We start from the raw sequence: 27,115 nt of genomic DNA on the forward strand, positions 1-27,115 counted from the left end.
AAGTAATTACATGAGTGTTTCGTTAACTGTGGGCTCATTACCCTCACATTACAAGTGGTGGGTCTGCAACATTGTTTCAAAGTGATTGCGGACTGTTTCCTCACTATGAAGGACCTTTTAGTGTAATTGCATTGTGGGGTTCACTAGTGTTCTTCACCCACCTGAAGAGAGAGGAAGCAAGGACAAGGTGAATAAATTCAGAGGGAGCACTACAAGAACGTCCTACAGAACTTATAATATGCCTTGGGATCAGTAGTTTCTAAAATTGTAGTCAGAGTATGGAAGGACTATGCAGTTTCTTTCAAAATAGTGAAGTGTGTGAATTCCAGTGGTGCCCAAACAATATGATACGAATACTGTCACCTAACTAATATTTTTAATGTTTCTTATTAGTTTGCATGTCTATGAATCGAACATAATCAAAAAAGTAAGCATTAAATAGCTTAAGGTTTAATAAGAATAAAACAGGTATGTAATATTCAAGTTGTTGAGATCCTTTGCCTCAAGGAATTCATTATGTTTCTGTGCATGAAAATCAATAATGCTGAAAACCTTAAAACCTCCTCTAATGGCAAAGGATTTTTATTTTGAGAGAAATACATATATTACATATTGATAAAAGAATGTGTCACCTATCTGAAGACCTAAAGGCCTAAGCCCTGGAGCACAGTTTGGAGTCATATGGAACAGTGTGGTTCAGCTGGCAGAGTTGCTCCTGCTGGCCCGGGGCACCAAAGACTTCCAAATTCCACGGTGACTGAAGTTGTTCAGCACTGAATCAGTCCACAGCCGATTCTCTATGCGGCAGATATGAATAGCTCTGTGTCTGTCAAGAAAAAGAAGTGCCACTGACTGAAAACAAATTGGCACTATCACTACCCCCCAGATAAGGCTGGCACTGCAGACAGTGTGGTGACAGATTTTGTATGGCGGCTTGTGGTGACGCCCTGTGATTTTGCCGTGCGCTGAGTTGTGCGTGATCACCACAGGGTTTTTCTTTGCTTCGCCGCACCAACCGTCTGTTGGGGCTTAATTAACATGGCCGTCAACACTCCCAAGATGCAGCTGACCAGCACCAAAGCCAAGAGTTAGACTCCTCCATGTATGCAGAAACGTAATTATATAGGTCCTGTAATGGAAATGACCTGTTTGTATTTTGATAGTATTTGGAGATGTATCTAATTACATAATGGTCTATAGATGAGCTGCCCATTGTAGTGGCCCAATACTACAACATATTTAATTTCCTGATAGTGATCTATGAACATTTAATTAAATAGGCAAAGTAGCATTTTGTGACAAAAAATTGTACTACTACTGCTTGATTCATAGATCGATAATTCAAACAACCTTTTCGCAGTCCAAAAGGTCAGCATTGTTTGTTCTGCCATGTGACAGAGACTTTAATCCATTTATTCACTCAGATTTAGCTAGCTTGCGTGCTTTGCTGAACTCCGGGTTTGGCATCAAAAGGCAATATGAGAGGCAGTGCAGAAGTGAGCAACAGAGAGTGACAACATAAATCTTACTCAATTCAAGAAGAAGCTTTATTTATTTACCAAACAAGAAGAAAACACTTGTAAAAGAGATCACAAGATTAAACAGTAGGCTGGACCATTGTACGTAAACAGCAGGTTTATCCTACTAGAATAACTCTCAATAACAGCAAAATATACTGTAAAGATACTTTTCTAGTCATGTCAAGTAATTCAACACGTCGTAATTTGAACTCTGTACATAAAGTCTAAAATGGAATATAAGGCTTGTTTCTAATGTAATTTGACCACCATCCCGAATCTGTATCAAAGCATTTGCATTGAGACGGTGTATGTAGTAACAGAGTTGCAGTGGAATAAACTTCTAATGTAAACACAATACTCTCTCTTAAGTCATGTTTTTGAAGTTACCCATGTTCAACTGAATGCTGAAACAAAAAAAGATGTTATGCACTGCCCTGTTTGTGATCAATGTGAATTGATGTCACCAATGCAGTAAGCCAATGAGCGAGTACAACAATAAGGACTTGTATACAGACATATGCAAAAACAAAAAAATGCCACAACCTTTTGGAAAATACAGTCAACTGAGTTGCGTCTCTCCTCATGACATTCCAATGAAACAGACATGTATGTGGTCAATATGTCAGATCATAGTATCGCTGTCTAATAAAACATGTTTGGATATTTATGTCAAATGACTTATGATCTAATTCAATAATAAAATCACCCCTTGGTTAACATTTACATTTTAGTCATTTAGCAGATGCTGTAATCCAGAGACATGTAAACGGCCAGTCTAGAGCAGGGATGGGAAACTGGTCCTTTTGCACGCCTGCGGATGAATTCCCCCCCCCCAAAAAACTAAAACATTCTGCTCAGGGCCCCCAAAAGTCTAGGGCTGTTTCTGACTGCATGTGCGGTTATGGATGTGGGTATGCAGAACCGTGAGCCACTGCAGCCCCTCATAATGACTTCAGATTTATGGTGGCTCACACCCACATCAAAGTTGCCCATCCCTGGACTAGAACATCAAAGGAGGAGCAAACATGTTCTAAGATTTGGGATCTGCAAAAAAAATCCCAATTTAATCACATACAGTAACACGCATTTCCAGTTTCCCAAACAACACAGATCATCCGAGTCTCTTTGCAGGTAGAGCAGCAGCTCATCATAACAGGAACTTTCATCAGAGAATATACATGCAGAACTCCCTCAAAGGGCAACTATCTTAAAGGGTAATAAATGTCTTGTGACGCTATAGGCTCCCAGGCTGTTCCACCACCAGTTTGTCAAATGTAAACAAGCTTTATGTAAGGCAAAGAGCTAACAAAGAGGAGGAGACAGACTAAGAGCGGTGAAAATCGGCATTAAAGGGATTAGAAACAGAGAAAGTCTGCATTCAGTGAACATCTGTGCCGGTATACAGCACTAATAATGCCACCTGGTTACATGACTCTCAGTCGATTGAGATAGGTCCCCAGTTCAGAAACTATGAGTTACGCAAATTTATTTCAAGTTAGGATTCAGAACTTTCAGGAGTCTTGTGCTACATATGTAGGATCTTAATTTTAGTCAGTTTTCTACAGCAGGAAAATCATCCTCCAGCAACAGGACATGGTGAATTATTATGTGGATTATAATTACTGGACATTTTTGTAAAGGTTGATAACACATTTTTTTAATAAATCAAGTTAGAAATGTCTAAATGGAAACAATAAATTATAGAAGCCTTTTTAAACCTCAAATACACTAAATGGTTGCATTTCCTGCTGTGCTTGTAAATTCTCAGCAACAAAAGACTGATCAAATTAAGATTCTACATCTGTGTAGTAGTAATAGCCGTGTTTCAGTGAATTGTTGCCCCACTGGGCACAGACGTCAGTTCAACGTCTAGTTTTGATTTACATTTGGTGGAGTTGTCAACTAATGTGAATTCAACTTAAAATCAACAACAAAAAATCACCGTCATTGGATTTAGGCAGAAATTCCCTCACATTGATTACTGTTTGCAAATTCAATCAGTTTTCCACTCTGATTCAACGTCATCACATTGAATTATTTTGTTGAGATAACGTGGAAATCATTTTCTTCAGGCTTGTCACTGCACTGTCAGTGACAGCCAGAGTAATAAGACTCATCGTCAGTGGCTGAACTGAAATGCACTCCCAGAAAAAGGACAACTGCAGGCTAATTTGAGAGATAACGACACACACTCCCACCCCTCGTCACAGAGAGGAAAGTGCTGCACTCGTTCCCCTGACGTGGCCAGAATAATCCCACGTTTGTCGAAAGGCTCCTGGGGTGTGATATTGGACAAAGTGTGATGGTCATTGTAGGTCTTTGCATGTTTCTGAGTATATATGAGCATAGAGTGCATGAGTGTTGCGAGTCTGTGTGGGTGTCTTTGTGTAGGAGAATAGTTTGTGTAGTGTGTTTGTACAGGGGGCCTGTATGACCGTGTGTGTGTGTGTGTGTGTGTGTGTGTGTGTGTGTGTGTGTGTGTGTGTGTGTGTGTGTGTGTGTGTGTGTGTGTGTGTGTGTGTGTGTGTGTGTGTGTGTGTGTGTGTGTGTGTGTGTGTGTGTGTGTGTGTGTGTGTGTGTGTGTGTGTGTGTGTGTGTGTTACTGACTGACTAAGTACAGTAACCTAAAACCTAGGCCATAGAATTACAGCTTTAAAGATCTCTCTCTTTACCAAAACCAACATTTTAGAACACAAATCAGAAAGGGCTGTGTACAAAAAGGTGGTTTTCTTAGCATGCCAGGTCAGGTTTAGGAGGTGATGTGATCAAGCTGTGCTCAGTCACTGGAGTAGTTATATCACTTGCTGCAGGAGAGGACAGGCTCCCCCTGTTCCTTCAAGAGAAAAACAGCTTTTCTATTTCAGTTACTATAGCCTGTCCCTTGGGCAAAACACCAGCTTCCCTCGTAGCACCAGTGAAGGACCCCTCTGGCACTGCAGTATCTCGGAAATGTTTAAGGGCTCAGGAAACACAGTGATCCCCTTGTGGCCAAGGTGAAGAACCTCCCACTGCCATTGTTCCTGCCTCAGAGTAGGAGTCCTCAGGCAATTCTATAGTCAGCCCGTATCTCAAGATAACACAGGAATCAGAAGATGTGTTTCAATGCGCTGAATCCGGACACGTGGAAACTCTCTTAGATAGTTATCTTTGATGCTTCTTTGGCAATGCAGCAGCTCTGGTCACCAGCACCTCAGGCGATGCAGTACAGCAGCCTTTGATAAGGAAGGCCCCTCAGGCAATACGGTAATCAAAGGTGTCCTTCTCCATGTAGTCAGTCCAGGTAGAGGAGGGCATGCTGCGGTAAGGGTCGAGCAAGATACGGAAGCAGCGTATGATCAGGAGGCCCAAGACGAGGAAAAGGATGAGGACAAAGATGAAGGCTGCCTTTGCCTCCAATGTCAAAAAAGAGGTTGAGGACAGGTCTGATTCAGAGGTAGTCAGGGTACTGCTCAGGAAATCCTCATCCATCTTGGGCGAAGTTGGGTCACTGATAACCTCTCCCTCCTTCTTCACCCTCACCACCTGTCACACAAGCACTGAGGAGGTCAACTCAGTGTGTTAGGTAGAGGGATAGTGACGCTGCTGGCGGCTGTGGAAAACCAAAGGAGTTATTGTCTTGTAGTGTGTAAGTGAAAGTGGAAAAAATACATTCTCTTTTTTCTATGTTTTCTGTTTTTATCTTATGAAATTGTTTATGCAGGGCTCTCTTGTGAAAGAGACCCTGGTCTCGATGGTGACTCCCTTCTTAAATAAAGGTACAAATTAAAAACATTTTTAAAAAACCTTTTCAAAACCTGTTGAAATGATTTCAAGATCAGCTTTAATGTTTCCAAAAAGAGTTTCAGATAACAAACTGCACATTTGTTGTCGTTCTTTAAAAGCACTATTCTTTCCAACTTCAGGAGGTAACCTCCAACTGACAAGAAAATATAAGAAATTCAACAGTTTTTCCTCCTCTCCTTCCTCCCTGTTAGGGCTATTCCTCCCGAACTGCCTCCCTCTTTCAGAATAACCTAGCCCTGCTGTGTGAGAGGGCACGTACAGTGGCATGGGGTTAGCACTAAGACCTCATTAGTCTACTGTGAAGACCGAAGAAAAGAGGCTGCCATCCTTTCAGCTCGAGGGCTGGACCAAGTAAATTCACTGTGTGTGTCTCTGAGCATGGTGTGAATGGTGAAGGGTGCAATGTTACAATGCAGTGTGATGTTTGTGATCGTAATACGGAGAAAAACAAGTATGAAAGTGTGAGTGACTACAGAGCTGTTCTTGTGAACGTGATTACATAATCACGGGGGTGTTGAGCTGTGCCTGATATATGTAAGTATATTGGTATGGATGGAGAGCCCAAAAATATATGTATACATATATTGCCGGGGCGGCAGCGTAGCCTAGTGGTTAGAGCGTTGGAATAGTAATCAAAAGGTTGGAAGATCAAATCCCCGAGCTGACAAGGTACCAATCTGTCCCTGAACAAAGCAGATAACCCACTGTTCCTAGGCTGTCATTGAAAATGACATATCTTGAAAACTTGTTTGCTGGCATAGAAAACCTTTTGGGACAAAATCAAAATGGACTAATGAAACAAATACCAAAATATAGTTTTGGGGTGGAGTTTTCCTTGAAATAATTCTTATTGCAGGCATTGCCTTGCAATACGTTGAGCAGTTCATTGATCCATCAGGGTAGGTTTTTTTGGCGATGGGAAGAAAGTAATTAGCCCTGGGTGTGTCCCTAGAGGTCCCTAGAGACCTGGAATGTCAGGACAGTCGAGACAGGAACTGTGGTCCGATAAGGACCCATTCTCATATGAATACAACTCCAAGAAGGTCAAGAGTAAAACTCACCAAGGGAAATCTTGAGTTTCTTAAGTAGAAGAAAATGAGAATACAAAGTAGGTGCAAGTTGTTACATTTCTGCGATTGAAAAATAGAATGAACCTTTCTCTTTACCAGGAGTGGGTGTGTAGCAGTTTTACAGCAATGCATTATAAAATGAAATGGGATGGTTTAAGGAGAAAATTATGAAGGCTGGACACCTAAGTCCCTGTAATTTCTGTGATATTGATGTATGTATGATGGCTATAGATCAGATTGCTTAGTGGAACAATCGTATGGTATGTATTCATTTGTGGATTTCTATCAACCATTTCATATTCTCTGTTACGAATGATAAAATGGGTGGTTCGAGCCCTGAATGATGACATACATGTAGACATACATGTAGACTGGTTCTCAGTGGCTGAGCAGATTTGAGACAGATCCGATGTCACCTACATGGCCTGTTGGACCCATGTAGCTGAGAGATTATTATTGAGACAAAGGAAGGCTTTCAATACCTAGATTCAGGGTTCCCACTGGCAGGCTGTTCAGTAATTTGGAAAAACTGTGATGTGAGAAAACATTACGGGAGAGAAAAATGGCAGAAGAAATTCTAGAGCTCATAGTCTTGTATGTTGTGCTAAAGCGATTGCTGTCAGAATTAGCCTTGAGGCCAGTTTGGCTCGAGGACAGGTCAATCGGGGGAAGAATTTTAAGGTTGAAATGTCCAGGGAAGGTTTGTTTGAATTAGCCTGGCTGTCGTTATCTCAATTGGCTTAATGAATTGGAAATTATAATGTTTTCTGACTCCCTAAGCTATTGCACAGAGTAGGATTTTGATTGGGCTGATTTTAACGAAACAAAGATATCGCAATGATTGACTTGTTTACCAGCAAAAGGTTGTATTACACAAATTAAAAACATTTTTGAAAGAGCTTCATTGTGTTGTCTGTCAGTTAGATGCTTTCATATCCCTCATGTCAGTGCAACGAAGTATGTGTTTCAACCAATCAGGTTGTTGAAAGTAAGATACTGAAACAATGTCCTAATCCCACATAACTGCCCCCCAACAACAAAAAAATCCACACTACTCTTGCTCAACTAAACATTTTATCTGTATCATCTAAACATTTGAAGTCACTCTAACAAAATGACTCTGAGATAAATTGATCTAATATTTCGCATTTTAGAAACAGTTATAATTATAATCGAATTAAGTTAGATCTATAAACTTTATATATACACCACCGTATACAACACCTACTCATTCAAGGGTTGTTCTTTATTTAGGCTATTTTCTACATTGTAGAATAATAGCGAAGACGTAAAAACTATGAAATAACACATATGGAATCACGTAGTAACCCAAAAAGTGTTAAACAAATCAAAATCTATTTTACTCTTGGCATTCTCTCAACCAGCTTCACCTGGAATGCTTTTCCAACAGTCTTGAAGGAGTTCCCACATATGCTGAGCACTTGTTGGCTGCTTTTCCTTCACTCTGCGGTCTGACTCATCCCAAACCATCTCAATTAGGTTGTGGTTGGGAGATTGTGGAGGCCAGGTCATCTGATGCAGCACTCCATCACTCTCCTTCTTGGTCAAATAGCCCTTACACAGCCTGGAGGTGTGTTGGGTCATTGTCCTGTTGGAAAATAAATAATAGTCCCACTATGCTCAAACCAGATGGGATGGCGTAGCGCTGCAGAATGCTATGTAGCATGCTGGTTAAGTGTGCCTATTTAACTGTTTTGCCTCGTTAAATAAAGGTAAAAAAAAAATATATATGTGTGTGTCTCGCGATGCAGGACATTTTTTAATTGTAGTGTATGTGAGGTTGAAAAAGGCTTTTGAAGTTAGTCATTTGAATTGAGATATTTCAGACTTGATTTTCCCTTACGAAAAAGTATTGTCATGACTGTCTTGATCAGGTCAGGTTACAGGAGACCACAACCCTACAGATTATCGCTCAACCCCAAGAGAGGAGGAGAGATCTAGGGGTCTGAAGATGTGTTTTTTTTTTTGGCCCCTCACACCCCTGGTAAATCTCAGGCCACAGACAAATTCCTTTGTCCTGTTACTATGGAGAACCAGCCTCAGAACATTAAACATGAACTAAAGGGACTTTGGAACAATGGTGGTCATGAAGATAGATGGAATATGAAAATGTATATAATTTTTGTTCTGTTATTAAAGGTTAATAGATGACGTTATTACGAAAACATTTAATGTGAAGGGTTTTCCTAGTATATGTTTGATGTTTATCCATTGTACGTAGTATGGAAAATATCCAAATCAAAAGAGAATGTTTTGGGGAAGATGAAATGTTAAGTTAGTTGTCTAAAATTGGATTTGAGTCAAATCTGGACCTTACCTCATTAACTTGGTACGCCCAGAGAATTGCCCTAAAGGCGGCTTCGCCCACTTCTGACCCAAGGGTATAAAACCTGTGAGTATAGAATTTACAGCAGGGCTAAGTGACCCCAGCTGCAGCGAGGTCTAAAAAAGTAAACGAACCCAGAACACAACGCAAGTTTGAGGACAAAGAAATAATTTTCTACCCAAGTTACGGAGGAGTAGCTGTGTCTAAGCGGGTGAATTCAAGTCGAACCACCTCGACTCCATCTCCCATCGAATCATGGTATCTAAAGGGTTTCATTCCTATGCTGTGAGCTCTGAGCTACAGAGCTGTCTGTCCTCAGAAGACCCCTTCCAGAGAAAACGGTGAGGGAACAGACTCCTAAGCCAAAAAGGACACTGACACCGGGAGGACGAGCAGGGAGGTGCACAGTAGAAGTGCGTCATCGAACAGCGGAGCGATCCACGCAGAGAATCCTCGGAGATCATCCCCACGTAATTACATCATTATATTCTGACCCATAAGAGCGGCAGTTTGGGGCAAGGCTAGGGTTAGAATAGCATAGCTGACAAATTCACCCAAATGTATATTTCTCTTGTGTACTTTCTTTTTTCTCTCTCTTTTGAAATTCCCATTGTGGGTAACACGCGTCATAGTGTGTTGGCCCGTTATACTAAGTTCTAATCAATAGCCTATAATGTGTTTTGTCTATGTGTATCTTTACCATCATTTTAGCTTTTTAGTAAATAAATATTCAACTAAGATTCGTGTGGTACGAATTCATTGGTGGGACCCGGGTCCGTGCAGTTTCGCGGGTTATACGACGTTCAGAATGAGATTGTTAAAGGCAACTAGTTAATTAGCGGCTGTTGTAAAATCGATATTCTGATATTCTTTGAGTTAATTTGGGAAATAGAAACTCAATAAAAACTAGTTTTCCCATGGTGCCCCAGGTTGACCTCTTGGAACACTAGGGGCAGTATTTAATTTTTGGATGAAAAAACGTTCCCCTTTTAAACAAGATATTTTGTCACGAAAAGATGCTCGACTATGCATATAATTGACAGCTTTGGAAAGGAAACACTCTGACGTTTCCAAAACCGCAAAGATATTATCTGTGAGTGCCACAGAACTGATGCTACAGGCGAAACCAAGATGAAACTTCAAACAGGAAGTGAGCCAAATGTTTGAGGCGCTGTTTTCCATTGTCTCCTTATATGGCTCTGAATGCGCCCTGAATGAGCCTACACTTTCTGCCGTTTCCCCAAGGTGTCTGCAGCATTGTGACGTGTTTGTAGGCATATCATTGGAAGATTGGCCATAAGAGACTACATTTACCAGGTGTCCGCCCGGTGTCCTTTGTCGAAATTGGTGCGTAATCTTCAGCTGCAAGCATTCTTCCATGTGATTCAGAGGAGAGAGCAGACATCCACGAACGATATATCATCGAAGAGATATGTGAAAAACACCTTGAGGATTGATTCTAAACAACGTTTACCATGTTTCAGTCGATATTATGGAGTTAATTTGGAAAAAAGTTTGGCGTTTTGATGACTGAATTTTAGTTTTTTTTTGGTAGCCAAACGTGACGAAACAAATCAGAGCGATTTCTCCGACATAAAGAATCTTTCAGGAAAAACTGAACATTTGCTATCTAACTGAGAGTCTCCTCATTGAAAACATCCGAAGTTCTTCAAAGGTAAATGATTTTATTTGAATGCTTTTCTTGTTTTTGTAAAAATGTTACGCTAAATGCTACGCTAGCTATCAATAATCTTACACAAATGCTTGTTTTGCTATGGTTGAAAAGCATATTTTGAAAATCTGAGATGACAGTGTTGTTAACAAAAGGCTAAGCTTGAGAGCTAATATATTTATTACATTTCATTTGCGATTTTTATGAATAGTTAACGTTGTGTTATGCTAATGAGCTTGCGGGGATAATTACACTCCTGGATACAGTTTTTTTCCGTAGCCAAACGTGATGAACAAAACGGAGCGATTTGTCCTAAACAAATAATCTTTTTGGAAAAACTGAACATTTGCTATCTAACTGAGAGTCTCCTCATTGAAAACATCTGAAGTTCTTCAAAGGTAAATGATTTTATTTGAATGCTTTTCTTGTTTTTGTGAAAATGTTGCCCGCTGAATGCTACGCTAAATGCTACGCTAGCTATCAATAATCTTACACAAATGCTTGTTTTGCTATGGTTGAAAAGCATATTTTGAAAATCTGAGATGACAGTGTTGTTAACAAAAGGCTAAGCTTGAGAGCTAGCATATTTATTTAATTTCATTTGCGATTTTCATGAATAGTTAACGTTGCGTTATGCTAATGAGCTTGAGGCTGTATTCACGATCCCGGATCCGGGATGGCTAGAATCAAGAGGTTAATGAGTTAATAATTTCTTGATTCAGTTAATCACGTAATTAGAAACTTGTAATCATTCGATGAGCAATAGTCGTCACATTAACTAATACAACGTCACGACAGTATCAACCCCTACAACAATATTCATTAATTATAATCCAAATAATAATGCACATTTCTTGTTGCAGGATGCAGGATTATTTTCCTGCTGTAGCAGACTGCCTCAAATTAACATTCTACATCTGTATATTCAATTGCAGAGAATTGTATTTCTGGACATTTTACTCTCAAAGCTTGGGAGAAATGTTAACTTGTCAGCGATAAATCTTATTTGTGGGGATATATCCATATATTAACTTGATATTATATTATATTATTAATATTATATATATTAATATTATTATAGTAACCAAACTATTAACTTGCAGAAACTTGAAATTATAGCTAGCTTTTAAGCAAAAATTATAGTTTGGACAAATATTACTATTAATCCTTCACCTGTAATCGTTAAATCAAAAGATTATTAAGCAGCACGCCTGACATAAAAGTGTTTACTTACCAAAATGCCAAAGAGATCTAGCTTCTTATGTAATAGTAGGCAACAGAAGTCTGACCTTTTGTATGCTTCATAATGTTCCACTGTCTGAGAGCAACAGGATCATGAGCAGGTGGTATTGTATTGCATAGGCAGGTGGGTGTATAAATCGTGCTATGATTACTGTCTTTTCCCATAGTCCCCAGTGTGCCCCATGCTCCCCAGTGTGTGGCTGCTTTGTCATGCAGACGTTACTGGCGATAAAGCTGGGGCCCCAGTGCCAGCGGTCTGGAGTACTCCACTGATGCAAGTCAGTCTCTGATCCATGGTCACGCTTTGTGGCGTCATGGTGATGGGGAAATGGGAGTTGAAGGGGGTCGCCAGGGAGCCGTAGACTTAAGCAGGCGCCACAGGGCACCTGGGCATGTTCCAAAACGGCCAACAGCCCTGTGCAGATTTATGTTTACGTCTGGCTGTCTCTCTGTTTGTCTTGTCTCTGTTTTGTCTGTTTGTAAGTCTATGTTTGTCTTTTTCTATCACTGTTAATGTTTTTCTCTCTTCGTATTTTAGATTTCTCTTTGTTTCTGTTTAGCTTTCTCTGTTCACGTTTACATTTGTCTGTTTCTATTAATCAGTCTGTTTGTGTCTCCCTGTGAAACTGTCCCTACGTCTATCTGTCCATCAGTCAGTCTGTTTGTTTTCCCCTCTACTGTCTGTCTCTTTCCATTTCAACCACTTCTTTACCCCCACAGTTGATCAGACCCCACGTTCCCCATCCTCGTCAGTCTTTGTCGCTATCTATTCATCTGGTAACCTCTTACCCCAATGCAATATACCCTTCTGTGTTCCCAGCCTATTTATTCATAACTCTACTCCTCTGTCACTTTGTCACCCAATGCAGCGCCTCTCTCGCCTCTGTCTGCCTTTCAGAGGCCACTTATGAGCTCCTTATCAGGTAATCCATCAAAGTTCTTTCTCCAAATGATATTTTGTCAATGCTGCCTCAAAAACCAATGGTGTGACAGAGTGACAGCCTCAATATTTGAACCCTTTGCTCCTTAAAACCTCTAGTGACTCCCCACCCCGCATGAGGGAGCGTAATCATCGACTGACACTAATTAACATAACGCAACGTACGTAAATATTCCTAAAAAATATTCTTATTCATGAAAATCACAACTGAAATATATTGAGATTAAGTTGTAACTAAATGTAATTGATAATCTATGTTATCCTCAAAAGTAATTATTTATTATGACAGGGCCATATACAATCACTAGTTATGCTGCATACTCCAAGAAAGGTTAAAATCTCACCTTTCTGGTAAAAATTGCTGAGGTGTAGACACTTTTGAGGACACAAGCACAAGTACACAGTACAAATATTGGTAATATTGGTGGCAGAGAAGGCAGGTGCAGGAGAGCAGAACTGGGTAATAACTAGAGATTTATTAAGCAAAACCAACGGCATCCAGAACAACAAGAATAAATGTGCACAAAATAACCCATTGTGTGCTCCCAGGGAACACACAAGCACTACAATAAACAATCCCACACAAAGACATGGGGGGAACAGAGGGTTAAATACACAACAAGCAAATGTGGGAATTGGAGCCAGGTGTGAGGAAAAACAAGACAAAACAAATGGAAAATGAAAAGTGGATCGACGATGGCTAGAAGACCGGCAAAGCCGACCGCCGCCCGAACAAGGAGAGGACCAGACTTCGGCGGAAGTAGTGACAGTACCCCCCTTCGGCTCCAGCAGCGCACCGACGCCGGCCTCGGGGAGGACCCGGAGGGCAAGGTGCAGGGCGGTCCGGATGGAGACGGTGGAACTCCCGCAGCATTGAAGGGTCCAACACGTCCTCCACCGGAACCCAGCACCTCTCCTCTGGACTGTACCCCTCCCACTCCACGAGGTACTGAAGGCCCCTCGCCCGACGCCTCGAATCCAATATAGAGCAGAAGGAGTACGCCGGGGCCCCCTCGATGTCCAGAGGGGGCGGAGAAACCTTCCACACCTCAGACTCCTGGAGCGGGCCAACCACCACCGGCCTGAGGAGAGACACATGGAACGAGGGGTTAATACGGTAATCAGAGGGAAGCTGTAACCTATAACAAACTTCATTCACTCTCCTCAGGACTTTAAATGGCCCCACAAACCGCGAGCCCAGCTTCCGGTAGGGCAGGCGGAGGGGCAGGTTTTGGGTCGAGAGCCAGACCCAGTCCTCCGTTGCGAACACCGGGGCCTCACTGCGCTGGCTTTCTGGCGCAGCATGGCCCACTGGAGGTGAACATGGGCGGCGTACCATGTCTCCTCCACGTGCCTGAACCAGTCGTCCACCGCAGGAGCCTCGGTCTGACTCTGATGCCAAGGCGCCAGAACAGGCTGGTACCCCCAGTACGCACTGGAAGGGGGAGAAGTTAGTGGAGGAGTGGCGGAGCGAGTTCTGAGCCATCTCGGCCCAGGGCACAAATGCTGCCCACTCCCCGGCCGATACTGGCAATACGACTGCAGAAACCTGCCCACATCCTAGTGCACTCCATGAACGCCTTCCAGACCCTCGAAGTGAACTGGGGACATCGAGCAGACACTATATCCTCAGGCAACCCGTAGTGCCAGAAGACGTGCGTAAACTAGGCCTCTGCAGTCTGTATGGCCGTAGGGAGACCGGGCAGAGCGAGGAGACGGCAGGACTTAGAGAACCGACCCACAATGAGCAGGATCGCAGTGTTTCCCTGTGAGGGGGGACGATCGGTAAGAAAATCCACCAACAGGTGTGACCAAGGCCGCTGTGGAACGGGTAAGGGGTGTAGCTTCCCTCTGGGCAGCTGCCTAGGAGCCTTACACTGAGCGCACATCGAGCAGGAGGAAACATAAACCCTTACGTCCTTGGCCAAGGTAGGCCACCAGTACTTCCCAACCAAACAGCGCACCGTCCCGTCCGACCGATCCCAGGATGACCAGAGGAGGGTGACGTGTGGGCCCAATAGATCAACCAGACGGACAACAGATGGAACATACAGACGCCCAGCGGGACACTGGAGGGGAGCGGGCTCTGCGCGTAACGCCTGCTCAATGTCTGCGTCCAGCTCCCACACTACCGGCGCCACCAGACAGGAGGCCGGGAGTTTGGGAGTGGAATCCATGCGCCGCTCCTCTGTGTCATACAGAGTGCTTCTGCCATCACTTTCTGGGAACCTGGTCTGTAGGAAAGGGAAAAAACCAAACAGGTGAAAAACATGACCCACTTGTCTGGCGAAGGTTCAGTCTCCTCGCTGCCCAGATGTACTCCAGATTGCGGTGGCCAGTTCAGATGAGAAAAGGGTGTTAAGCCCCCTCAAGCCAATGTCTCCACACCTTCAGAGCCTTGACAACAGCCAACAGCTCCTGGTCCCCCAAGTCATAGTTTCTCTCCGCCGAGCTGAGCTTCTTCGAGAAGAAGGCACAGGTGCGGGGCTTCGGTGGCTTACCCGAGCTCTGAGAGAGCACGGCTCCTATCCTTGCCTTGGACGCGTCCACCTCCACTATGAATGATCTGGATGGGCCAGCACGGGAGCCGAGGTAAACAGAGCCCTCAGGTGACCAAAATCCCTGTCCGCCTCAGCCGATCACTGCAAGCGTACAGGGCCCCCCTTCAGCAGTGAGGTAATGGGAGCCGCTACCTGACCAAAACCCTGGATAAACCTCCAGTAGTAATTGGCAAACCCTAGGAACCGCTGCACCTCCTTTACCGTGGTGGGAGTCGGCCAATTACGCACGGCTGAAATGCGGTCACTCTCCATCTCCACCCCCGAGGTGGAAATGCGGTACCCTAGGAAGGAGATGGACTGCAAGAAGAACAGACATTTCTCAGCCTTGACGTACAGGTCATGCTCCAACAGTCAACCAAGCACCCTGCGCACCAGGGACACATGCTCGGCTCGGCGCATGCAGCGGAGGTCAGGATGTCATCAATATACACCACTACACCCTGCCCGTGCAGGTCCCTGAAAATCTTGTCTACAGAGGCTTGGAAGACTGATGGAGCAGGGTGCATTCATCAACCCGTACGGCATGACGAGGTACTCATAATGCCCTGAGGTCGTACTGAACGCTGTCTTCCACTCGTCTCCCTCCCGGATTCGCACCAGGTTGTAAGCACGAATGTACCCCTGACGCAGGGATCTGGAGACATATGTTTCCATAGCCGCCGTCTCCGTCTGTGACAGGGGAAACACGTGACTCCTGGGAAGTGCAGAGTCTACCAGGAGATTTATCGCACAATCACCCCGTCGACGGGGTGGTAATTGATTCTTCTTTTTGGAGAAGGCGAGAGCCAAATCGGCATATTCAGGGGGAATGCGCACGGTGGAGACCTGGTCTGGACTTTCCACCGTAGTAGCACCAACGGAAACCCTTAAACACCTCCCCGAGCACTCTCGCGACCACCCTGTGAGAGCCCTCCGTTGCCAAGAAACAGTGGGGTCATGACAAGCTAACCAGGGTAGGCCTAGCACCAAGGGAAACGCAGGAGAGTCAATGAGGAAGAGACTGATTCTCTCCTTGTGACCCCCCTGCGTCACCACAGCTAGAGGAACGGTGGCCTCCACCCTAATGGTTGACTATCTATGGTGTGAACGGGGAAGGGCACAGCCACGGGACCAATGGGTATCCCTAAACTAAGGGCAAACGATCTGTCTATAAAATTCCCAGCTGCGCCTGAATCGATGAGTGCCTTATGCTGGGAATGCGGGGAAAACTCAGGAAAAGTAACATACAGAAACATGCATGCAACAGAGGGCTCTGGGTGAGAATGGTGCCGGCTCACCTGGGATGAAGCCAGAGTGCCCTGCCTGCTGCCTTGATCCCCAGAGGAACCAACCCGGAACCGACCGGCAGTGTGACCTCTGTGGCCACAGATGGTGCACGAGACAGAACCTCCTCCAGTCTCCCTACGCACAGCCCCTACTAGCTCCATGGGCACCGGAGTAGCGGTGCTGGGAGATGGAACCGACAGAACCCGTTCTGGACGTCCACGGGTAGCCAGCAAGTTATCCAGCCGAATGGACAGGTCCACCAGCTGGTCGAAGGTGAGGGTGGTGTCCCTGCAGGCCAACTCCCGATGGACGTCCTCGCGCAAACTGCAGCGATAATGGTCAATCAGGGCCCTATCGTTCCATCTTTATCAACTACGCAAATACTTCATCTCAAAGCTATGAAAGATATATATTACTGTAAAATATGAACACTACCATACTAATCCCACCATATGTTATTAATGCCATTCAACTTCATGCCTGTGTGGCTGAGACTGTCATGTTTGCAATCTTGTCAATCTACAGACAGCCACCATTTTCTACTCCGTAATGTCCTAAAATCTACTTCTACTCCGTAATGATGCTAAAATGGCGCCGAAGCAGAAGGAGTTTTATGTGCCCCAACCGATTGTGTTTTTTCTGTTAGTTCATCTGCATTGCTTGTAACTTATTTTTTAAAACTGTTTTTGTACATAATGTTGCCGCTACCGTCTCTTATGTCTGAAAATAACTTCTAGACATCAGGACTGCGATTACTCACCATGGGCTAGCAGAAAACTTTTCTTCTTTCACGACTCTGACGAGCCCGAGGCGCAGGATATACGGCTCCCTCTGCAACAGGCCCTGACCCCAGTGATCTGCGTGAAGAGGAGGCGGAGAAAGAGAGGCTGGAGGTCGGGCTGCCTTCTGAGGAGTAGGAGGCGATCAAATAACCCCCCCCCTCAATTCTGCTCGAAAAACATGCACACTTCGGACAATAAAATGGACAAGTTATTGGGAAGATTAAACTATCAACGGGACATTAAAAACTGTAACATCTTATGCTTCACGGAGTCGTGTCTGAACGACGACAATATCAACATACAGCTGACTGGTTATACGATGTACCGGCAGGATAGAACAGCGGCATCTGGGAAGACAAGGGGCGTGGTCTATTTATTTTTGTAAACAACAGCTGGTGAACAATATCTAAGGAAGTCTTGAGCCATTGCTCGCCTGAGGTAGAGTTTCTCATGATAAGCTGCAGACCACATTACCTACCGAGAGAGTTCTCATCTATATTCTTTGTAGCTGTTTACATACCACCATAGTCAGAGGCTGACACCAAGATAGCATTGAATGAGCTGTATTTCCCCACAAGCAAACAAGAAAACGCTCACCCAGAGGCGGCGCTCCTAGTAGCCGGAGACTTTAATGCAGAGAAACTTAAATCAGTTTCACCTCATTTTTATCAACATGTTAAATTTGCAACCAGAAGGAAAATAACTCTGGACCACCTATACTCCACTCACATAGATGCATACAAATCTCTCCCTCACCCTCCATTTGGCAAATCTGATCATAATTCTATCCCCCTGATTCCTGCTTACAAGCACAAATTAATGCAGGAAGCACCAGTGACTAGATCAATAAAAAAGTGGTCAGATGAAGCAAATGCGAAGCTACAGGACTGTTTTGCTTGCACAGACTGGAATATGTTCCAGGAATCCTCCAATGGCATTGACTGAGCTAAAGGCTAGAGCTGCAGCTTTCAAGGAGCAGGACTCTAACCCGGAAGCTTATAAGAAATCTTGCTATGTCCTCCGATGAACCATCAAACAGGCAAGGCGTCAATACAGGACTAAGATCGAGTCGTACTACACCGGCTCTGATGCTCCTCGGATGTGGCAGGGCCTGCAAACCATTACAGACTACAAAGGGAAGCACAGCCGAGAGCTGCACAGTGAAACGAGCCTATTGGACGAGCTAAACTACTTCTATGCTTGCTTCGCGGCAAATAACACTGAATCATGCATGAGAACACCAGCTGTACCGGAAGACTGTGTGATCACGCTTTCCGCAGCATATGTGAGTAAGACCTTTAGACAGGTCAACATTCACAAGGCTTTCAGGGCCAGACGGATTACCAGGACGTGTACTGCGAGCATGTGCTGACCAGCTTGCAAGTGCTTCACTGACATTTTCAACCTCTCTCTGTCCCGAGTCTGTAATACCAACTTGTTTTAAGCAGACCACCATAGTGCCTGTGCCCAAGAACACTAAGGTAACCTGCCTAAATGACTACCGGCCCGTAGCACTCATGTCTGTAGCCATGAAGTGCTTTGAAAGGCTGGCCATGGCTCACATCAACACCATCATCCCAAAAACCCTAGACCCACTCCAATTTACATACTGCCCCAACAGTCTCTATTGCACTCCACACTGCCGTTTCCCACCTGGACAGAAGGAACACCTATGTGAGAATGCTATTCATTGACTAAAGCTCAGCATTCAACACCATATTACCCTCAAAGCTCATCACTAAGCTAAGGACACTGGGACTAAACACCTCCCTCTGCAACTGGATCCTGGACTTCCTGACGGGCCACCCCCAGGTGGCAAGGGTAGGTAACAACACATCCGCCACGCTGATCCGCAACACAGGGGCCCCTCAGGGGTGCGTGCTCAGCCCCATCCTGTACTCCCTGTTCACTCGTAACTGCACGGCCAGGCACGACCAGGCACGACTCCAACACCATCATTAAATTTGCCAATGACACAACAGTGGTAGACCTGATCACCGACAACAACGAGACAGACTACAGGGAGGTCAGAGTCCTGGCCATGTGGTGCCAGGACAACAGATGTCTGTGGACTACAGGAAAAAGAAGATCGAGCACACACCCATTCTCATCGACGGGGCTGCAGTGGAGCAGGTTGAGAGCTTCAAGTTCCTTGGTGTCCACATCACCAACAAACTAACATGGTCCAAGCACAGCATGACAGTCATGAAGTGGGCACGGCAAAACCTATTCCCCCGCAGGAGACTGAAAAGATTTGGCATGGGTCCACAGATCCTCAAAGGGTTCTACAGCTGCACCAACAAGAGCATCACTGCCTGGTATGGCAACTGCTCGGCCTCCGACCGCAAGGCACTACAGAGTGTATTGTGAACGGCCAAGCTTCCTGCCACCCAGGACCTCTATACCAGGTGGTGTCAGAGGAAGGCCCTAAAAATGGTCAAAGACTCCAGCCACCCTAGTCATAGACTGTTCTCTCTGCTACCACACGGCAAGAGGTACCGGAGCGCCAAGTCTAGATCCAAGAGGCTTCTAAACACCCCCAAGCCGTAAGACTCCTGAATATCTAGTCAAATGGCTACCCAGAATATTCATATCGCTCCCCCCCACACACCACTGCCACTCTCTGTTGTCATCTATGAATAGTCACTTTAATTAACACTACCTACATGCACATACTACCTCAACTAACCGGTGCCCCGCACATTGACTCTGTACCGGCACCCCCCTATATATATATATATATTGTTATTTTTTTTACTGCTCCTCCTTTAATTACTTGTTACTTTCATGTCTTATTCTTATCCATATTTTTTTTTAACTGCACTGTCGGTTAGGGGCTCGTAAGTAAGCATTTCACTGTAAGGTCTACACCGGTTGTATTCGGTGCATGCGACTAATACTATTGATTTGACTAATATCCCCAATTATTGTGCAATAAATGGTCATTTTTGCCATGAATTCACACTAACAGGTGGCAATCTGACAATCTTGATACTTAATTCTGACTTGTAAGACTACAGGTTTTCATCTATTGGATAGAAAATTGACTTTGCCTTTCCAATCAGAAAACCCACTGCATTATTCAGTGGATCAAGTATGGCTCTTTCATCTCAACACGATCAGTCTGAGATTACATTCATGTAGTTCCACAACAGAGAGCATAGACGATGAGAATACTGACCAATCATTTACTTCACATTCTTGGCATCCCACCCAAACATCCATCTGGAAGTATGGTATAATACATTAACATGGCTGGAATTTGATTACTGTTATCTCTTCCACTGCCAGGGAGACAAAGAGAGGGGGAGAATACATATCTATCTGCAGATAGTCAGTATTTACGCGTGAAAAAAAGAAAGAACGCAGGTTTCTATCATGCGGAGAGGTGTGTGAGTATGTGTGAGTGGGATAGGTGTGATTAATTAATATTGTTCACTTCAACATTTCTGTATGATTCAAGAATGCACATAGTTGATTCTGGGTCAACTATACTTTTTCATAATATGACATCAATACTTCAGTCCAGTGAATTAAAATGTAAAAACTTATCAGCATTAGAGTTGTTCACACGAGATAGGGCTGCTCTTTACAAACGCTGAAATAAATGCCTCTGGTTTGTTTTTTCTACATATTCGACAGCAGTTCATGGCTCATGGTCGATATGCATTACAACACCATATGAAATGTGAGTCAAATGTGAAACAAGAACGCATAGGAAATGTCCCCTATTTGAGACTAATATAAATCTCATGATTTTGCAGTCTTCAGTGACAATTACAGACACAAGGGAATGAAAAACGGAATAATTCAGTGGTTAGGATAGGAATTATGGGTAACACAATGCTATGGAGAGCACCACGAATGTAATAATATTCAGACTATCAATGACTTCTGGTAAGTGTAGACTAGGGTCACCCTAATAGACCTGCTACATTTTTGCTGGGCGTGAGCCGCAAGTGAAACTACACTTCCATTGCGGTCAATGAAAACCTGCTCCACTGGCCGTGTGAGCAAAGCAATGCTGCGTGCTGCGAGTTTAAAATTATGCTCTGTCTCTATTTCCAAGAAAGCAATGTGTGCGGGCTCACATCTGAGAACACTGGATCACGTGGCTTGCACCTCTTCCTTTGGGATTTATACGCGTCCAATGTATCATGTAAAACCTACAATGCTTTCTCTCCCTCATCCAGTGTATCAATTCTGTAAGTCTGTACACTGAGCATTTAGAAGAGAATTTCAACAATAAAAATATATCCTAATGGTTATTTTTAACAGGAATGCAGAGAATACTGACACTATTAGGCTAAATCCGCACTGTAAAGTTGGTTTGATGAACCACATTGTCGTTGGGCCCCCCAGGCGAGAGTTGCGCCGACAACCCTTATTCTACTACATTTCATTTTGTACAACAGCAGTAAGGTTTGAGTACAGAATTGGCTTCATTAAGATTGATTCACATCCCTTTCCTTTCAAACCCTATGCTTAAAACATTTGTGTTACTCGTGGTAAATAATGGTCAGCTACTGTATGACTGCTTTTGGTTGACCCTCTCAGCTGCACTCGAGCCTTTTGGGGGATACGGTAACGTCGCGCTGCCATGTATCACTGTTGCTATTAGCCTTGCGTAGTCATTATCGATCTCCCATTGTGTTCTTTGTCTGTGGCGGTAATGGCAGCTGTCACTTAGGATGACTTATGCGGCGCCAGCACGGTGAGCCAGCATGGTGAGCTCTGCAGCCGGTAACGGCCCATACATTTATGTAATCTGCGACTGACGGCGCTCACAGCTTCTTGAAGAACTGAATGAGGGCCTGAACAGTGATGATGCCACAGACTGTCTTACACAGGCAACCGTGGGTTGCAGGCTTAGCCAAGGAAAGTATGGGTGCTGAGGGTGCTGCAGCACCCCTTGAACCTTTTTTTAAAAGTATTTCAAAAATATATACACTACCGTTCAAAAGTTTGGGGTCACTTAGAAATGTCCTTGTTTTTGAAAGAAAAGCACATTTTTTGTCCATTAAAATAACATCAAATTGATCTGAAATAGAGTGTAGACACTGTTAATGTTGTAAATGACTATTGTAGCTGGAAACGGCAGATTTTTTTATGGAATATCTACATAGGTGTACAGAGGTCCATTATCAGCAACCATCACTCCTGTGTTCCAATGGCACGTTGTGTTAGATAATCCAAGTTTATCATTTTAAAAGGCTAATTGATCATTAGAAAACCCTTTTGCAATTATGTTAGTACAGCTGCATACTGTTGTTCTGATTAAAGAAGCAATACAACTGGCCTTCTTTAGACTAGTTGAGTATGTGGAGCATCAGCATTTGGGGGTTCAATTACAGGCTCAAAATGGCTAGAAAAAAAATAACTTTCTTCTGAAACTCGTCAGTCTATTCTTGTTCTGAGAAATGAAGGCTATTCCATAAGTGCCAAGAAACTGAAGATCTCGTACAATGCTGTATACTACTCCCTTCACAGAACAGCGCAAAACGTCTCTAAACAGAATAGAAAGAGGAGTGGGAGGCCCCGGTGAACAACTGAGCAAGAGGACAAGTACATTAGAGTGTCTAGTTTGAGAAACAGACACCTCACAAGTCCTCAACTGGCAGCTGTAATAAATAGTACCATCAAAACACCAGTCTCAACATCAACAGTGAAGAGGCGACTCCGGGATGCTGGCCTTCTAGTTCCTCTGTCCAGTATCTGTGTTCTTTTGCCCATCTTAATCTTTTATTTTTATTGGCCCGTCTGAGATATGGCTTTTTCTTTGCAACTCTGCCTAGAAGGCCAGTATCCTGGAGTCACCTCTTCACTGTTGACGTTGAGACTGGTGTTTTGCGGGTACTATTTAATGAAACTGGCAGGATTCAATCGTTGGAATTGCAAGAGTTGTTGCCCTGTCCCTTTCTCTGCCATTGCCATTCTAATGGAATCCAGAAAGAACAAAACCCTGTCCTCAAACATTTACATAAAAAGGTGCAAAGTTATGGGCAAAGACACAAAACATCCACATCAAATTAAATATTTTTCATGATCACATTTTTTTTTCAACCTTTATATAACTAGGCAAGTTAGTTAAGAACAAAATCTTATTTACAATGACGACCTACCCCGGCCAAACCCAGGTGACACTGGGCCAATTGTGCACCGCCCTATGGGACTCCCAATCACGGCCGGATGTGATACAGCCTGGATTCAAACCAGGGTCTGTAGTGACACCTTTTGCACTGAGATGCAGTGCCTTAGACCGCTGCACCACTCAAAAAACAACCACTGTTTGTGTTGTATTCATTTTGCATCCTTACAAACCTCTTAATGTAAATGTACATTACTGTATTGTACATAGGTTGGTCATTTATAGGTTTTAACCTGTAGACTTTCCATCACCATGAAGAAAAACAATGGACAACACAGTAATTGAGTACATTCAGGCATCAGGTGGTTTGTGATGATGTGGCTCATTTGGTAGAGCAGGGCGCTTGCAATGCTAGGGTTGTGGCTTCGATTCCCACGGGGGACCAGTATGAAAATGCACTTACTAGTGTAAGATCATTTTAGTTTTCACGTAGAAATAAGTTGCATTTGCAAAGTATTTCAAGAAACTGGGAAACATATATCAAGCATGTGTTTTTATATTCCACACTGGGCCTTTACTAGTCCTGTATTAGTGGACTGATATAGACGGCTTCAGCTATGGTAATTATATTTTTCAGAATTTCCCCCAAGTAGTCGTAGCCTACGCTACAACTGCTTCAGCCTCCAGCATTAAGATTAATGGAGTTAGCCGGAACAACCTCATTTCTCTTCACGTGACAATGTTTTCAGGCCCCGAGTATGACCAGCTATAGCCACAGTTGTGATGCATCTAACAAGCTAAAGGTGTTACCTAGCTCAGGTCACGCAAGTCGTTACTCAGAGAATAACATGCTCCGAGGCTGATATGTGAGGACAGAATAAAATGTTAAGAAATCATTCAGAAGTGTAACGGGAGGAATGCGGTTTGACACTTAAATACTCGGCCCTATCTCCGGCACTTTGTCCTCCCCAAACTCTGTTCTCACACTTATAGGCATCTGATGACAAATGATTCAAACAGTATATCACTCATTGGATGATTGTATATGTGTGATACTAAAGTATATTCAAATGCAATGCAAAGAACAAACTAATAGTATTGTTATGTATCTTGAGCAATACAACAAAATACAGTAAGTTGAGGCACTGTACAGCAATTTTGTATTGAAATAAAATATTTAAAGATATATATTTAAAAGAAATATCACTGCCATTCCCTGAGGAAGTGTCACGGCCAACTACATGTATGGTCGATTCCAAAGAAAATGTAGCCTCTATCCAAGTTTTCTAACAGTCTTTCAAAACGCCTGTACCTGTATTTGAACATTTTTGTCAGACTTAGATAAGATTTAATCCCCCCCTCCCCCTCCACACACACATGTTTAGTTACTATAAATTCATGATTAAACATATGTTAAACAAAATGCACCCCTATATCTGGAGGACAGAAGAAATGGTAAGACATCATTTTGAAGTAGAACAGGAGGAATGAGGTTTAACACTTAAATAGTCCGGATACTAGTACATTGTGGCAAAACTCAAATGGCAAAGTATTTACACTGATACATCCTCATACTTATAGCTATGCATACACACACTTTCATACTCACATCCATACACGAACCCCTTCAATAGGTCTGATCACATACAATGCCCCGGGTTTGGCCTCATCTCCCTCACACTGGAGAGGCAATCGAGGAGGCTACTTCCTTACATCAAACTAGGCGTCGGTCTGGAGCAGATGTGCTCTGAAATTTCCATCACAGAGCGTACTCTCCAATTCTTACCGTCTCACTGTTAATTATCTTCCTCTGTCTACCTTGCTACGGGTAGGGGGGTTGTTACCTTGCGCCTTATTTCTCTATTTGTACCTGTTTAAGTCGCCTATCTTCCTTGGTCATGCATGTCTGTGATAGAGACAGAGATAATACGACTTTATGGCAAACAACCGAGTTCTTAGAATCAGAACAGCACTGTGGAACATAGCGTGTATAATAAGTAGTGTTAATCGCGGTGTAGCCTAGAATGCCTTTCTGTACTTGTATCAGTACATTTTAAGCTAATAACATAGACCTAACAATTATTGTAAATGTGTGTTTACCTTGTTATAATAATGTTTAATATAAACGATAGGACTGACTGAAAAGCTTCATTCATTATAGACTCCTGGTTGTAGTTAATTACATGTGAAAGCTCACAACAGCGTTGCTGTTAGATGGCTTCGTTTATTTAGTTAGCTATACTAAAAATAATAATAGCCTAACACTTATATGACATGTATGCCTTGCTTTATTCAAAATAGAAGAACATACCTGCCAGGCTACAAGTGAGCTCTCCCGCGCTGCCTCTCTTTACGCGAAAATTGTCAGGCGGACTTGTGCCCTCGTGGAGAGTCAGTGCAGTGAATACATAATACGGAGGTATTCATTTATGACACTTCCACTAGGCTAAAAGCAGCGTTTACTCGTTCATTCGTGTCGGCCAACCACTGAAAAGATAAACGTGTCAAACTTTGTCTGCCTCTTATCCATTTGGTGGAATTTCAACCACGCTCCGTCTCCGCTTCCCACCCCTCCTCGTGCACTTTTCCAATCCCGCCTCTCAGTCACACAACAAGAGGATAATGGTGGTGTCTCGTTCCCTTAGCAACCAGTTGCTACAGTAATATTCCTATGTAATTCAAAGTGTTGATGATGATGATGAAGAGTCCAGATTTATGACCACGACAGTTAGATTAGGCTAGTTATTCAATCAAACATTTATTTTACAATTAGACCCTTAACCTAGCAAGAAACGTGTATCTCATAAAGGTATGTGTGCGGTTGCAGGTAGTCTACTCCAAAAAACATTTTAGCTGCTGCACATCTCGCATTTCCCAACATCTTTACAGTAACTAGTCGCTGCGGCGCTTTTAGTAGTAGCCTTAATTACAGCACTTCCCGTAGCGTGACCAAAAGAAAGATCTACACACATGCAATAGGCATTTCTCACTCAATACCGAAAGTGGATTTAACATTTTTCTGAATATTCTCTGTTTTTTGGAGTTCCACCTGCAACTCACACATGTGTTCATATGAGACATGTTTCCATCGAATCGAGAACAAAGAAAGTATCGCCAAGGACAAGGTTAATAAAACAATATCCTGATTACGGTAAACAGCAGCCTATTCAAGATCTCAGTAGCTCTGCCACTGAGGTTCGTATTTTCATGGCTATCTAGCAGTAATGTTAGAGGCTACTGGCTTTGATTCAATTAGTCTCCTGGGAGAAGAGGCACTGTGTACTGTTGACCACTATTGCCATTGTGTTCAATGAAATAGGCTACCAGAGAGAGAATCAGTCAGACAATGTGGCTCCCTGACATGAGTTGTGGATATTTGAGTTAAATTATGTATACTAGGCCTAATTCCCATTAAATTGTATTTCCCCACGAGAAATACAATGCTAGAAACGGAATGCTTTAATTTAATTTTTATTATCCTTTATTTAACCAGGTAAGCTAGTTGAGAACAAGTTCATTTACAACTGTGACTTGGCCAAGATAAAGCAAAGCAGTGTGACAGAAACCACAACACAGAGTTACACATGGAATAAACAAGAGTACAGTCAATAACACAATAGAAAAATAAAAGAAAGTCTATATACAGTGTGTGCAAATGGCATGAGGTGGTAAGGCAATAAATAAGCCATAGTAGTAAAGTAATTACAATTTAGCAAATTAACACTGGAGTGATAGATGAGTAGATGATGGTGTGTAAGTAGTGATACTGGTGTGCAAAAGAGCAGCAATGTAAATAAAAAATGGGGATGAGGTAGGTAGATTGGGTGGGCTATTTACAGATGGA

The 27,115-nt window shown here is 43.3% G+C and overlaps 1 long non-coding RNA gene across 2 annotated transcripts; it reads right to left on the reverse strand.

Annotated features, from left to right (window-relative positions):
• Nucleotides 1-1,535: 1,535 nt before the first annotated feature.
• On the reverse strand, nucleotides 1,536-25,868 carry LOC124042803. Of its 2 annotated transcripts, XR_006840203.1 has the most exons (4): nucleotides 25,583-25,868; nucleotides 17,162-17,258; nucleotides 16,413-16,725; nucleotides 13,032-13,656 (listed from the first exon to the last, which is right to left on the reverse strand). It is a non-coding gene; the product is annotated as an uncharacterized LOC124042803 (long non-coding RNA). The 2 variants fall into 2 exon arrangements; XR_006840202.1 differs by lacking the exons at nucleotides 13,032-13,656; nucleotides 16,413-16,725 and adding an exon at nucleotides 1,536-5,109.
• Between the last annotated feature and the right edge of the window lie 1,247 nt (nucleotides 25,869-27,115).

Source organism: Oncorhynchus gorbuscha, linkage group LG09 (assembly GCF_021184085.1).
Source record: "Oncorhynchus gorbuscha isolate QuinsamMale2020 ecotype Even-year linkage group LG09, OgorEven_v1.0, whole genome shotgun sequence".
NCBI lineage: Eukaryota > Metazoa > Chordata > Actinopteri > Salmoniformes > Salmonidae > Oncorhynchus > Oncorhynchus gorbuscha.